Below are 16,256 nucleotides of genomic sequence, written 5' to 3'. Positions count from 1 at the left end.
CTCTCTCGCACATCCCTCTTAGCGTGTGTCCTTTTCCATGAGCTCTCAATGTATCAGACCCTGCCCTCCTCAGAATAAGGACCCACTATAGTATGAGAATTTCATTACATGGGTAAAAACTATCCCTTAGCCCTTCTGCTACCTCGAATTAGGGGATATTGAGGGCGGAGAAACTTTTCCACCTTGGCCTCAGAAATCTGTCTCTACCTGTGACTGTAGGCAGAGCCTTCAGATTGCATTACACCCTGGCAGGTTGATCTTCACTTTACCATCTAATCACAGGGCTATATTTTCTTGATTCAATATATTTTTTGCCTTTTGTGATTGAAACTGCTCTATAATGTCACGTAAACACAAGGAGCTTCTTGGTTGACTTGAAGTGGAGTTTAAGAAGTAATGGAGCATCTCATCTGCATCCGAATGGGTTACAATGAAGGGAGATCAGTGGATTGGTAAATGGAGATACATATTATGAAATGTCTGAGTTTAATAAGATGCTGATTCTTCTTACATAACCTGAGGAGTATTTTATTGAACTGTTCTATTGTTGCTTAAAAACAATTCTGGTTCTTACACTTTGCATGATTCCTATTGCTCATCACACTGACTGATCAGTGTGGAGACACCTTCACTCTAACAGGAGGATACAGTAAGACTGTATGTCATTAATATAACAGAATCAGTTAATGAGTTGTTCTCTCACTGATAGACTGAGGCTGCTCTCATCTCATCTTTTCTTCAGCTTCTGTAATCAATTACCGTGCAGTTGCCAAACACAAACACACACCTGCTTCAATGTACTCAATTTAATAAGCGGACCACAAAGAGTCACACATTATACTCCTGATGCAGATGAGACGTCTCGTTCTCCCTCGAGATATGTCTCCCTTTAAAGACACTCAGGTGTTGTACGAATTTCACACTACATGTTTAACTCACACGTGGGTGTAATGATCTGTGTAAAGTCATTGCCTGTGACGAACCCATTAAACATGACAGAGATGCACCATTTAGCACCTGTTTCATCTGTCAAGTAAGACAGCTCTCTTCCGTTTCCATCAAAGGAATCACCATGGTCAACACATGATCTATAAATGCTCTCGAGTAAGAAAGTGTTTATCCATCTGCTTCTCATTTCAAAATGCAGCATATGAACTGTATGAAGCGTGCTTCTTCATATTCCATGACTGAGATATGAGCTACACACACACACACATACACACACACATACACACAATATAAATCAGGCAGGCAAACAGTTTAAGCAGTGTGTGTCTGTGTAACAATCCCAAAAACCATTTCCCACATCTGGGTTTAGTTAAAACTAAAGGTGATGGATATCTCTGCAGGTTCATGATCGTCAAATAATCATAAATAAAAGAAAACAAGCTCCTCTCTAGGAGAACAATGAATCGATGCATGTACAGCAACAGGGCCAGTCATGCGGCCTTTTGACCTCTGGAGGCATAAAACATGGCTGTGCATGGAGAAAAAGAAATTGGGACAGAAACCTGCATCCAGAGGGGAATACATTTGTGGGAAACATTCCCTGCACTTGGGGAAAAATAGCTGTGAAATGTAGAATTTGATATGCTGTGAGGGTCAGCATGAGAATCTCTGTGAGTTGGGGAAAGCAAATGAGCCAGGAATAAAGGGGATGGTGTTTGTTTATGTACAGCAGCAAAAAAATAACACACACACCAGACACTACTATGAATTCATGTATAGATGGTCTGAGACTGTAGCACCACAGAAAGACATACAAAAGCATAAAAGCTACACCGGTTGTGAGCTGCAGAGCTACATTTTAAGGTTGCTCTACGCTCTGACTTAAACCAGCGTCCAAGCAATCAGAGAGACATTAGGAAACTGAGACAGCCAAATGCCAAAACCATAATACATACCCACCCTCCTCCTCTTCTGGTTATCTCAATAGCCCTATTCAGATTGTCATTTCAAGTCGCGATATCTACGCTCCTGTGATGGTTCGCCTTCAATATGAATGTGTTGAGGCGCAATGACAGCTGAGCTTTGTTGGGGCGCTGTTGTGACAAGGGCCAATGTCTTTTTCCCACGGAGGACACCATAGTCTTAGCTAAAACGGCATCCCGAGGATGCCAGTCAAATACTGCCTCAAAAAAATAAAAAAGAATATCACATAATTAATTATTTAAGATTGTTTTCCTGTGGTATTGTTGTTTTGTCAGTGATTGAGAAATCATCTATAGCATCAACTTTTCACAAGTGCCAGTACGTGCTTGTGTCAAAGTTGATAAGCAGCCTGCTGCAGACATCTTCATTGCCCTCATTCTACAAGCGCGCACACTACCCTCGGATTGTACACTAAGACACGGACTGCTGCAGTGCAGGATTTTTCTCTCACAAACCAGTAGAGTAACATTTTTTTTTATAACCATACATTTCTGGAAAAAAGCCGGTACCACCTCAGCCTGCTTTCCTCAGCTGCCTTTACAAAACAGTCTTGCAGGTGGAGACAATTCAAAGTATTCAGATGCCCACACGAAACATAGCATGACAACTGCGTTACAAAGTATGGTGTGTTAACTGTCCCTGGGTCAGTAGAGTCAGCCCTAAGCTCATTTCACAGCTATGTCAACTAAGATTTATTTTCAGTCTTTTCAAACAGGCTGTAAATAACAGTCATGTATTTAACTGACTGAAGGTAACTTTAAAGAAAAATATTTTTAGAAAATATAGAAAACATCAAAAAAAGTTAGACAAAGCGGTATATTTTATTTTTTCATTTGCCCAAAATGAATATATAAAAGATTGCTTCTGTGACTGAACCTATCATAAGCTTTGTTACACAACATTGTTGTTGAAATACTTCTAATGCATCAACATTCTCCAACATATTACAGCACTCATGTAAACTTAAAAATCCCAGATTGGTTTCTGACAAAACAATGAATTAATTTTATATAAAACATCTGTTATCATGACAACCTGCCCTGGTGAAAATCGTAAATGAATTATTAGAATTGCTGCAAGCGGTGCGAAGGCCCTTTTAAAAATGTATCTTTTGCTGTTACGTCTCATTATAAATGGAGGAGGGAAGTGGTCACCATGAGTTGTTTTTGTTTGAAAGAACCAATCACATCAGCTGGGAAATGAAAATAGACTACAGCAGAATGGCAGAAACCTGAGTGTTTAGTGACCCCCCCATTTCTCCTAAGTTAAGACAAAAACGATCACATAGACTGCTGACTCTCCCATGATGCATCTATCAACATTTATACATATCTACTCTCGGGAGAATGGCTTCACTGTCTGTGGTTTAAAATAAAACACTTAAGGGAGGCATGTTTCTATGCCACCCCTGGTAATGGTCATTAAATAGTTATGGGTCCCTGTGCTGAACTGTGTTTAGCTGAGCCATGCCAGGCCATGCAGCTTCAGTTGTAATGTTCATGTTATCCTCATCAGGGGTCAGCAAGAGTGCAAGGCTGCTTCTTGGTTATGGGACGCGTTTATCTTCACCATTTGCAATTTTCAGCACACACAATGTCTCACACAGAGGCAAACACACACACACACACACACACACACACACACACACACACACACACACACACACACACACACACACACACACACACACGCACACACATGCACGTTCACCTCACTTTAACCCTCTCCAGCTTGTCTGCATGGAGTGAGTTCACATCACGGTCACTGGGCTGTTTGACACGTGACAGACACACAGGATGGGCTCACTACATACAACTGTGGTTTTTTTTTTGTGAACAAGTGTATCTGTACTTGTTTATATCTGAGTGAGAGTGGCTGTTTATATGAAGGTCGTCAAGCAAAGCAAATGAAATATAAAGCATGCTCAAGGTTTAAGTCTGACCTGCTGCTCCTTCCTTACATGTCATTCCCCTCTCTCTCCAGCATTTCCTACTCTATCAACTGCCCTTTCTAAATCAAGGCAAAGACTTGCCAATATCCTGGTGTGTTTCTTTGCACTGAACTCTCCTTCTCAGCTTTACCCTCAGGTCCCAAGGTCAGCATCATGCATGCTCAAAATATAACCCATGAGAGTTGAATCAGAGAAGCAATGCAAGTCTTCCAACAAACAGTGGACAGACTCAGCAAATGTTAAATGTTCTCTTCACCTTCTCTCTTTCAGTCTCCATCTATCAGTTGTGCCGTGCAGGTAATAGTGACGTCAGAGCTGCCGTACAAGTGTCTGCCACTGCAAAAGCAGCGGGGTAAGGTAGACCGACGGACAACTTATCTGGAGTAAGAAGTGCTTCCCTTTGGGACGACTGATTCGGGTTGTAGGCTCCGAATTTAAGAAGCTGGTAACAAGACATACCTGGCTCTATTTCTGTGCAGTATCAAGCTGCCAACACTGTCCCCGTTCAGGAGGAGGGTCTGTGATAAAAAGCTGAGAGCAGCATGAGAGCGTGCAGCGCCCAGACTTCAGGGCAGAGGTGGCTCTGAGCCATGCATCTCTGGTTTCAGGATTCAGAGAGTGCTGACAGGTCTTTGTACCTCAGCATAGGCTTCTGGGCTGTAACCACGGATACCCAGACAAATTATGTGCTGTCGCTCAAGAAGTATCCAGCTAGACAGAGTCTCAGGAGATGAGAAAACAGGATAGTGAGACACCAGGGGTAAGTGTACAGGCTGTACCTTCTTGTGAGTTACAGAAGGCAGGAAATGATGATAGTCTGTGATCTAGTGAATTATTATCAGTCACTCTTGGAGAAAACACATATAGAGGACACAGATTCTGAAAAAGTATGGAAAAACACAGAATTTCTGCTAATAGCAATCGGCCACCTCAGGAGTTTTTCAGTGGTCTAAAGCTCCTTGAAATTTTTATACAATAGTACTCATCCATTAGCAACCTTATTTGAAGACTACTCATGAAGATAGTGAGCGGAATGCAGTAATTCAGAAAAGGGACATTAATGACAATAATCTGTTTCAGTATTAAGCCAGGCAACTCCCAACAGAAAAGAAAATGTAGAGAAATAAAAACCCTTAAAATGAAAGGTTTGCAATTTTCTATCTTTCCTTTTTACAAGATCACATTTCATTCTAAGAACCAGAAAGAAATAATGTTATTTTCAAAGGGAATTATTGATTTGTATCCTACAATATAGGGCAACTTCTGCAAGATGTTTTTGCACTAATTATAGATCGTACCTAGTGGATGAGAAGAAAGAAGAAGAAAAAGACCTAAAAACAACAAAAAGGAATTGGTAAAGAGTGGGGTTTCTGAAGGTTACAAACACTATTTCCATAAATGACCCCTCAGAGCTGAGTCCAAATGGAATAACGATGCAAATGGTAAATGGGCTTGAGCTTCGTTTCTACCACGTTTCTAGTCTTCTGATTACTCAAAGTGCTTTTACACAGCAGGTCACATCGACCCCTTCACACCCATTCACACACTGATGGCAGAGGTTGCCATGTAAAGTGTCCATCAGTATTAGCTGAGCTATTCTTACACATTCACATGGCAGGGATGAAGCAGCGGGAGCAACTTGGGGTTAAGTGTCTTGACCAGGTACACATCTGACATGTAGCTGCAGGAGCTGGGGAACAAACCCCTGACCTTCTGAGGCAATCTGCAGCCTTTATTGCAAACTCATATGCTGTTTGGTGTAATGACCGAAACTAGCAGAAAGCTTGTGTGAAATGACCTACTGTACATAATGTGTGCATCTATATCTAGTAATATTGCTCATTTTCTAGCTCCTTCTTTTTCCTCTCCAATCTACAACTTGCTGCTTTGTCTGAGTGCATGAGTGCCTGGCTGTGTGCGACAGTGAGATAGTACTAGTATGTTTATGGTTTTCTCTGCTCTCAATTCAATGCTTTGTTGTTGTGTTCCTGGCTGTGCTGCGTAGAAAAAATGGCCTTAGAGGTATGGGAACATTTCGGTCTTTCAAAAAGGGCAAATCAATAATGTCTCCGCTGAGGGAGTCTGTCTCCATTTATGAAGGGGAGCTGGCTCAGCAGTCCAAACAGCCTAACAAGGGTGAGAGGGGAAAGGTGGGGATTGACGTGGCAGCTGTACAAGTGGTTAAATGGACGTAGATGTTGAGAATCCTCTGTGGATGCAGGCTTTATGCTTTTCCAATCCTCTGGTGGAGGGCCTGGATGGAGGGAGAGAGGAGTGTGCACACAGGCTTGGCTTCTAAATAAAATACCCTGCTCTTTAAAGATGTGAGTGCGATCCAGCTCTAATGGTTTCTCCATGGATCCCTTGTAAGTGAGAGGACTGGCACCTTGAGGATCTCTGATTTTAGACTGATAGGGTAATAGATTGAAGAGAGAAAATCTCTGAAGGGGTCGACTTCCTGGTGGTGTAGCTGAAGGGAGTCATAAATGAAGAAGTAAGGCAAAAGGAGGAAGTTGTTACTTTGATGAAAACTAAAAGGTGATGAAATGTTCACTGTGATGGGATACTTTTATTTCAGGCAAAGTTTAGGTCTCTGCAAGTTAATTTTTAAATATGGAATGAATTGAAACCACATGCTCCCCAGTAGGAGGAAATCATAAAAAAATGTAAGTATGGGATGTTTTTTTTCCCACAGTACACATGATATTTTGACTTAATGATGAGAAACATGTCCACATTGGTAAACTGTAAAAACAAAAGTCATGATAACTTAAAATTCTAAGTTAGATTTACTTCAAGTTTTCGAACCTTGAAAAGTGATTCATAATAACTTAAAAATGGCGAGCTCTATTTTCGATTGAGAGGAGTCTTTCTCTTACCCCCCTGCAGCAAGGGGGTTTCGGGGATGTCGATGGAGATGGACATGTACCTGTGCTGGGCAGTGAGTCTGAACGTGCTCTTTGATTGACTCACCAGCAAGTCAATCATTACAACAAGATCCACCCCATCATCATTAGTGACCATGCTCCAGTCTCATTCAAATGGAATTCCCCCAGTTTACATAAACCCATCACTATATGGCGCAGAAAAAGCTTTCGAAAGAGTAAACTGGTCCTTTCTAAGGAACAAACTACACAGATTTGGCTTTGGGGAATCATTTATTAAAGGGATACTTCATCCATTTACATTAAGCATTGTATCAGTAGTAAACTGGTAGTATTTTTGAATGGTCGTGCATCCAGCCCTCATTTCCCCCTGAGACTGGAAAGTTCTGTATTTTTAAGTCTGAAAAGGAGCTTCCAGTGACGCAAATATTGTCATATTGCGTCACTGGAAGCTGTTGCGATTAGCGGTGTGAAACTACAACACTAGTTCCTCATATTTTCGACCACTGAAGCTACAGACCAATCACAGATCAGTGTGTGGGAACTCACTCCCAGAATCGAAACTTAACGTCCGCCATATTGCTTGGAGGCTATGCTAACAGGCTCTATGGAGAAAGCTGATAATAGCCAAAAAATATAAATATAGCGACGAGATGGCTGCTGGTCTTGTGTTTTGGCTGCTGCGGCCGCTGGCCGCCAGGGCCATCACTGGCCGCCAGGGCCATCACTGGCCGCCAGGGCCATCACTGGCCACCAGGGCCACTAGTGCTGGATAGCTGGGCTAGCCCCTTTTAGCTGCATGAACCACATGAGGAACTGAACAAAAGAACAAACAGAGGTAAATAAGAGACAAACAATGATATTTTGCAATTCCAGAAACTAAATGAAAATAACTGAACTAAATCAAGACTGTGTGTTTGCTTTAAGTTAATTTATACTTTGATGTGAACTGTAACTTAATGCTAACGCTAACAAACCCGGGATAGTAAGTTGCTGTGATTTAATTTGATATCAAATGAAGATTTAAGTGACAAGTGATGAGTAAGAGTAGAGCTTCTCACCCACTTTGTCACAATGTTATGTTAAGTTTTCTATGCGCTGATTCAGCTGACTGTAAACTCCCCTCAGTGTTACCATATGGCTGATAATGCATCAAATTCAGCCGAGAGTTACAAGACTAACACGATTAGCTGCTTATGTCTATGGAAACATTTGTACACTTGAAGAATACAATGTAGATAACAGTTAGAGTAGATAGTAACTCACCTCTTATATAATTATAATGTAATATTCAGACAGCTTATATACATTACAACCCGGAGGACAGTGTAACCCATCAAGGAAAATAGACTACATATGAACAAAAGAGAGAGAAAAGGAGACTGTTACATTTTGTATGATTAAATAACTACTAATAATTCTACTAAAAGGAGGAATATGTGACTTTTTGATCATCACTGCTCAGCTATAACAGCTCCGTTTCTGCAGCTGGTGCCAGTCCAAGACTCTTGGATACTTTGGACTTTCAAACTCAAAGGAGTTTTGAATCCACCTTTTATCACTCAACGTTTCAAATCTTTCTTTTGGAAAATAGCGATCAAAGTTATCAATGATTGCACCCAGGTGTGTCTGAATTAGTCCATACAGATGTTTCATTTCTGCGTCAGTGACATCGTTTCAGTCTGCGTGCTGTAAAAGAGTAGGAAACATATAGTGGTTAGGCTTTGGTTGTTTGAGTCGTGCAAGCCACAGCTTCAGGGACTTTTGAAAAAGCAATGACATGTTTCCAGTTACGGAAAACATAGTTGCAGTGTCCCTGCAGCTTCAGATTCAGCACGTTGAGAGATGAAGATATATCCGCCATGACTTTGTGAGAAGCCAATCATCAGTTAACAAATTGGCGAGGGGGGACTTCCTCTGGTTGAGGAAAGCATGAATTTTGTTTCTTATTTCATACACTCCTGTAAGAACTCTTCCTTTGGACAGCACTTCTGTGTGATACAGTATGTGTGTGTTCCGCTCCCTGTGGGCCTTCGGTAGCTGTCTGGTCTGGAACAATGCATTTCTTTTTTATTAGCCAAGCATCCATGACGGTGACTTAAGCTCTCCCGCCATCCAGTGGCTGGTGGAAGAGCCTTATTTTGTGCTTTATTATGGTGGAGAGGGCAAGTGTTACATAGCGGAGCTCCCCCGTGTGGCTTAAATTTGTATTGCAGGCAGAAATGTCACATTAAATACTTTAGCGTAAACAGTCTGAAAACTCATTTGGCGACCCATAAAAAATATCTGCCGACCCACCCTAGACTTTGGGAATGATTGCTCTAGAGTGCCCTAGTGTTTCATCATTATCATACATCACACCAACTTGGCTCTGCCGGCTAAAAATGTGGTTTCTCAGAGAGTAGTACAAACATTTTACAGCTATATCTATTTTTTTCTGTCTTTTGTAAATCTACAGATGACATAACAAAGGATACGAACGTCTGCATCCTCTTGGTAATAGAAGATGAGCTCATCCTGGAGGATCAGATCATTCAGCATGGCATGAAGGATTATTTGCATATGGTAGCTGTGCTCATGGGTCTGCTGCAAGCAATTATCATTGACTACCAAAAGGAAGTGCAGTATACATTCAAAGTCATATAGAAGAACCTAATGAATATCGGTGGTGACCACTGCCCCTTCAAGATCCCATGGAGAGAAAAATACTTCTTAGTAAAGCTGTGTAGGCACTACACTGAGGTCGGGATAGTGATGGGAAAAGCAGTTCTTTTCAGTGTACTGAATCAGTAGAATCAGTTCAGTAAAGTGATTCGTTCAAAAGATTTGTTCACCGAATCGTTCAGTACTTCTCCGCAGCTCTGTCTGTGAATCAGAATTTAATAAGCTGAAACACGGCCGAACGTTTAGTTCTGCTCGCGATCGTACTGAGAACAGCCGGTGGTGAATAATAAACCAATGAGCTGAGAATTTAGTTGGATAAAGCTACAGTTTTCAAACTGTAAGCTGCTAAAACAATCACATTTATTTCCCCCGACCGTTCTGTTCAGTACGTTCAGTACAAGAAGAGGAAGAGAGTGACTCGGAGGCAGAGCTCTCGTTCAGTTCGTTCACTGAACGAGAGCTCCGCTCTTCCTCTCAGTTCGTTCAGTGATTCATGTCGGAGCTCTCGTTCAGTTCGTTCAGTGAACGTGATTCACGTCGGAGCTCTCGTTCAGTTCGTTCAGTGATTCACGTCGGAGCTCTCGTTCAGTTCGTTCAATGAACAAACTGAACGAGAGCTCCGCCTCCGAGTCACTCTCTTCCTCTCAGTTCGTTCAGTGAACGAAACACTGACTGAACGTGAACGAGCGAGACTGCGAGTCACCAGCCTCAGTCACACACACACACACACACACACACACACACACACTGTACTGACTGAAACACGATTGTTAGTGGATGTTAAAACAGTCAGCTGAGTGAAATTAAGTTGGATATAAAAGCCGTTTGTAAACTGACAGCAGCTATAAAAAGCACATACATTTTCGCAACACCTAAATGTTAAATAATATATTTGCTACTTCCTCAATTTTGGAGACATGAGAGGGAGAAGTAGGGGCGGGCTTTAGCGACACAGAGCTCCTGACCGACTCCGTCCTGTTGGTTCAGTCAGTACGTATCACTGATATGAAGGGAGAGGGAGGGCGGGCTTTGAGCGACTCTTACGGTCTGGAGAGAGACACGAGACGGGAGAGAGGAGAGCGCAACTGAAGTTGAGAAATGATTCAGTTCAGTTCGTTCACCCAGATGATTTGTTCGTTTTGAACGAATCGTTCACGAACTACACATCACTAGGTCGGGAGTTTTCTGAAAGCTGCCAAGAGATATTTGGACATTGTCTCACAGATCTTTTCTGAAGTGCTTGTTTTACCATAGTAAGATCACCTCATTAAATGTGTAATTATTGATTTTATAAGTTTATTGCATCTGAAAATGCTGAGAAAAGTGACCAATAAATGGTAAATGCAGAAAAAGAAAGACGACTGTTTTTTGCACATTCTTGGGTGGAAATGTTTTTTTACCAACAAGCCAGCACAGTATTTTAGATAAAAACATTTGTAAATGTTTGGATGCTTTTTGATCTGCTATTAAAGGTTGAAGAATTTAAGTTGGTTGGTTTCTATGATAAAACGAATAACCTGTAGAGATGATACCTTTTGTTAATTGTTATTTGAAAGGAAGTTGAAAGTTTCCAGAAAAGCAAAGAGAACCACTAAAAATGTATAAACTAAACGGGTTGAAGTTTTTCTAAAATAGAAATATATATTCAATTTAAATTGATGAATTCATTTAACTCAATATTTTAGGTTAGATTTAAGTACAACTGACTTGATGTCAAGTTCATTTGACTAGAAAATTGTATTTCTTTGGAATGATCACAAATTCATCTCAACCTATCTTTTTCAGTTCAGTTAACTTAAAATTTTAAGGCAGCCCGGACACAATAACTTGGTTTTATTTTTCTGTGTAGGATCATTGAAACATTCTCCTGAAGGCTGCAACAAAAGGAATCCAATATGTCACAGAAACTTAAGGTAAGTGCGGGGTTGCTCTTTCACTATTACAGGGATGATTGCATTGGCATAATGTTCGGGGGTTGGGGTGAAAATAATAAAAAGGGCACCTGCTCTATGCAAGGGGCAACAGTGCAAAGAAAGGGCATGTTCATCATGTTATATTATCTTCTATAGAGTCATACAGGAGGGCACTGTCGCTGCTTTTTTTTTTTTGAATATTGGGGCACAACCTGCCCCGGCATTAGGGCGACATTCAATGAAAGCTGTGGTATCGTTCACATCAGCGCTGTGACAATGGAAGCAGTTGTCATTTTGTCATCTAATACAGTATGACGGTAAATATAGAAATATACTCTTTATCAAACAATGCTTATGCTGAATGTGGCATTGCATCCCAGTATATTAATTAAATTAAACAACATGTGCATTCCAACATTTCAACAAGTAAAAGCGTAATGTCACACCTTCAGCACACTCTGGTGGGGATTAAAGCAGGTAACGTTGGACAATGTGATAGTCTGAAAATAGCTTGTGTATTAGGCTACTAGTAAAGAAGAGCTCAATCAGTTCTGAAAAAAGCCTGCGGTCTGTATTTCTGGGGTTTCTCTTTGTGGGGCGATAAAATCATGCAGAATTATTGACAGTGTGAGGAAAATCGCTGCACACAGACTTTATAGCAGCTGTCTGCTCCGCTGAGGGCTGAGGTGAATATATCACTGTCACTCACTGACACTGGAGTGAATGTCACGAATGTCATTTCCAACTGTCGAATGTCACAGGGACTGCAGGGTGACTGTTAACACCTCCGAGCACCATGACATCTATATCCTTGCAGTTGACGTCCTGTATCCCTGTTTCAAATGTCAAATTAAATCCCACTTGTCAAAAACAGAGTGAATATCAATAAGGGAAGAGAGACTGATGGTGATTGGTTGATGGGATCTTAAGCTTACTGTTCAAAATGTTTGACATCAATGCTTCACCATATTTGGTGCTTCTTTAGCACTTGATAAGAAGGATTTTTTTCATTCCAAACAAAGTACAAAAAGTGTAGTAGTTTTCTGACAGCAAACAAACAAACCTGGCAATAAAGGCTTTTGGCTGCAATTTGGTGGTGGAGTGACCCCTTGGGCTGGCAAAGCCTTGGATTCCCCGGAATGGAAAACAGAGAACACCTTTAAAGTGAAGAGAGTGAAGCACATCTTGGAGCTAATAGATTGCAGTGCTGTCAGTCACCACCATTAAAAAATACATTTCTTAAAGTCTTTATAGCTCTGGATTTAATAAGAACAAAATCTATCTATTGGAGTGCCAACATTTATATGACATGGTTATAATAAGAAAATATCTCAAACCTGACAGAGAGCAAGCTGCAGATTAAACTTGTTTGGATTCAAGACTAATCTAATTATTTCTTCAATGAAGACTGAAGCTTCTTTTAAATAAAAGGTACTTATCAAATCCAAATAAGATGAATAATTGGCTTAAGTTTCCGGGACAAGTGTTTAAACACCATCATTAATATCTTCCTACACAATATAAACCACAACAATATATCAGTTTAAGAAATAGGGTTGTGAAATTGTTTTGTTACTTCAGACTCTAAAAACATGTATTCCTCATAAAAGGTCTGGAAAAAAATAAATATCTGTTATCTCCCAATGCTCTATATGAAAGGTTAGAAATAAGGTCTGAGACTGAGTTCATGAAGTAATTAAAGGGTGATGCGATTAAAAGACAAGACGAGAAAAGAAAGTCAGTTCAGCGCTTTGCCCTGGAGCGCGTTAGCCTCCTCAATCTTTCAGTGGAAATTGGGTTTTGGGCTGTAGACCATTTTCACCACAGGCACATCGCAGACTTCTCCACAGATCAGAGATCATCAAACCCCTGTGATCAATCCAAACCTCAGCCAACACCAGAAGAGAAACATCATGGCAGCAGTCCTGGATCAGTGGTCAGGGGCAGTTTCTGTAAAGTGATGCTCATATCACAAGAGCACTGTAATTCTCATCCCCTGATCAGGGACCACCGGGACACAGCGGTAATAAACTGGAAACTGTCTCGTGAATTTCCATTTTAATTACAACTGAGGGGAAAATAAAGCAACAGAGCTTCACGAAGCAAGTGCAGACTGTTGATGTCAGGACAAGTTTAATGTGATGGTGCTAATTAATGATGTGATCAAAAAAACAACACATCTTACACTCATTAGTTTAAAACAGTAAGAAGTCCTGGCTCCCTGTTTTCATTATTCAGCCTTTATAGATTGAAAAGGTGACATATACGTTATTATTTAAAGACCAATAAATGTCATTGCTTTTGATTCAGTTTCAGGTAATTCAGACAGAAAAACTTATTTCCCCTGAACTTATTGAAAACTGAAAGCAAGAACAGCAATGAAACTGAATCTAAAAGGTTGTTTGAGTGATCACAGGTAGAAAATTAGATTTAGCCAGTATTGGACTTGAGTAATGAGCTGGTTGCCCTTCCACAAATTGACTCTCACTCACTCACCTCAAAGGAGGAAGTAAAGCCAGCTAGCCCAGACATAAAAAATGGCCGACCACTCTAATTAGTGCGATCATAAAATATGATTTAAATCACATCTATCTAATATGACCTGAGGACATTGGAAAAAGGATTGTCCTGTTCAATCATTAAATATTACCGTCACTTGAGTTCTCTGTAACAAGTGACATTGAAATGAAAAATTAGGGTCAATAATGGACATAATCTTTTCTTTCTTTTTTTTGACGGAGAGCTGCATACTGATGACCATCCTTACAAATGTTCAAACTTCTGAGTGAAGCCATTTTTGTGTTCGTTATCCAGCATGAACTAGAAAACTTCCAACTACGCAGTGATTCAATCTTTATTAGAGCAGTTCAAGAGGGTTTTATATCACACAGGGAGCCATGTCAGCAGTGACACTTTTAGCATTCTCCTATTGAAATAAAGACCTAGGTGTGAGGAAGGCTGATGATGATGTCACTCTGTGTGTCAGATCAACTATTGTATTTCATCTACTGTTTCTTCTCAGCTCTGCATATTAAACTTACTGATTATATTAAGACATTTAAATTGCCTTGCTTGCTTTGAGTATTTTTTTGCACATCATTGCACTGAGTTTGACATGATCCATTGAACACAGAATTACCTGAATAAGCACAGCAAATCTTTTAAAAAGTGTTGTTTGGTAAGAGATATTTGTGCCTTTTTCATTTTGACACTTCAGAAGCAACTGAGAAGTTTATTTTTTCTGATTGGAGTCAATTGGCAAATTTGTCAATGTGATAAGTTGCAGTTGGAGCACAGATAGACACACACACACACACACACACACACACACACACACACACACACACACACACACACACACACACACACACACAAACACACATACATTCTCATACACATACTCATACACATACTCACAGATGAAGCCAGGCTGAAAAGAAAAAATGAATCAATTTGAAAAAGCAATAGAAAGATCCTTCTGATATCCCTGTCATCATTTTCACTCCCAGGTACAGCAGTTTATTTTCCCCTGTGAGGTTGTGGCCTTTCATATTGAAGAAGGCGTCTTTCAGCATGCTCATCATCAAAATGTGTTTACCAGGATGCAGAGGCGCAAAGGGAGAAATCTGACTCACAGATTCACCGTCAGAGTTTTCATGTACCTGTCTTCATATCTGATTGTTTTGGCGTTGTTGGCATTGGGAGTGTGAAGCACTGAAGCTGCAGATGGAGCTGTGAAACTCTATGCAGCCTGCTAAAACACAACAATGTCAATGACTAGTTTCATTTATGATTTAGTTCTCCTGCAGCAGATTGTGCTGCCATAGATTCCAGAGCACTTACTTTTAATTTCATTGCTGTGCCACTTAATGTACTTGACACTTGACCTTTACCTTTAACAGGTAGAACCAAATAGTCTGTGTTGCTTGAAGTAATATCATTAGCAGATAATAAACTTAGGCCTTGAAATCAGGAGTGGACACAATTCATCAAAAATTTAACTTTGTTAACGGATAATCAGATAACAAAGAAAATGACTTCGATAGCAGTTACTCAGTAAATTATGACTTTTAGCCATAAGGCCCAATTCTTACAGCCCATCAGCAAATGGAGAAGTTGAAAAAAAAAACCTTTGTCTGGACTCATAGAGAGGGTCAGCAGACTTTTAGCCTTAGGTCCAAAATGCTAGTTTTACACCTGAGAGCGTTAGTGATAGACGTCAGCGGTATAAATCCACAAATACTCAGGTTCAACAACACAACTTTAGTCTTTTATTATTATGTCATGAAAAGGTGTGTCATCTTATGGAATTAAACACTAATGTTTCCCTTACTTGTTCCACTGTCTGAGCCTATCAGAGAAGGATAGGAGTCTGTGTTAACAGAACCTTGACCGGGGAACCTTACCTTGACCCTGATACGCTCAATTAAACCAGAAGCAGAGGGAAAGTATGAGGTCCTAGCGGTTCCTGGCTTATCGCTCTGCTGATGACACAATTACTAGCCCCTCATCAATCATCCCTTAGCAACCTCATTAAAAATGGCCACCTGTTACCATACCTGTGGATGTAAACAACAGAGAAGCTGAAGCCAAGAGGACTGAGCATTTAAACCCCGCAAAGATGGCAAGGATTGTCGCTTCCTCCTTCCCCGATATTTTTTTTATTCAAATTTATTTGGTTGTTGTCTTTGAGGTTGACATTGAGGATTTTATTTTTCTCCTTAAATCATAAGAAAATTGTAGATGGACGTAGTCATGTGCTATTCTAACTTTGTGTAAAGGTGGATCAGGTATGCAGAAATAACAGGTATCCCTGACAAATGGAAAAAAGCAACCATTACAGACTAAATCACATTGAGATTATTGTCACTTTTTCGGAGGCAGAAAACAGCTGGTGTGTGCTTCATCCAA

The sequence above is a fragment of the Labrus mixtus genome, chromosome 12 (assembly GCF_963584025.1).
Source record: "Labrus mixtus chromosome 12, fLabMix1.1, whole genome shotgun sequence".
Taxonomy (NCBI): domain Eukaryota; kingdom Metazoa; phylum Chordata; class Actinopteri; order Labriformes; family Labridae; genus Labrus; species Labrus mixtus.
Note: the sequence above shows the minus strand (reverse complement) of the source record.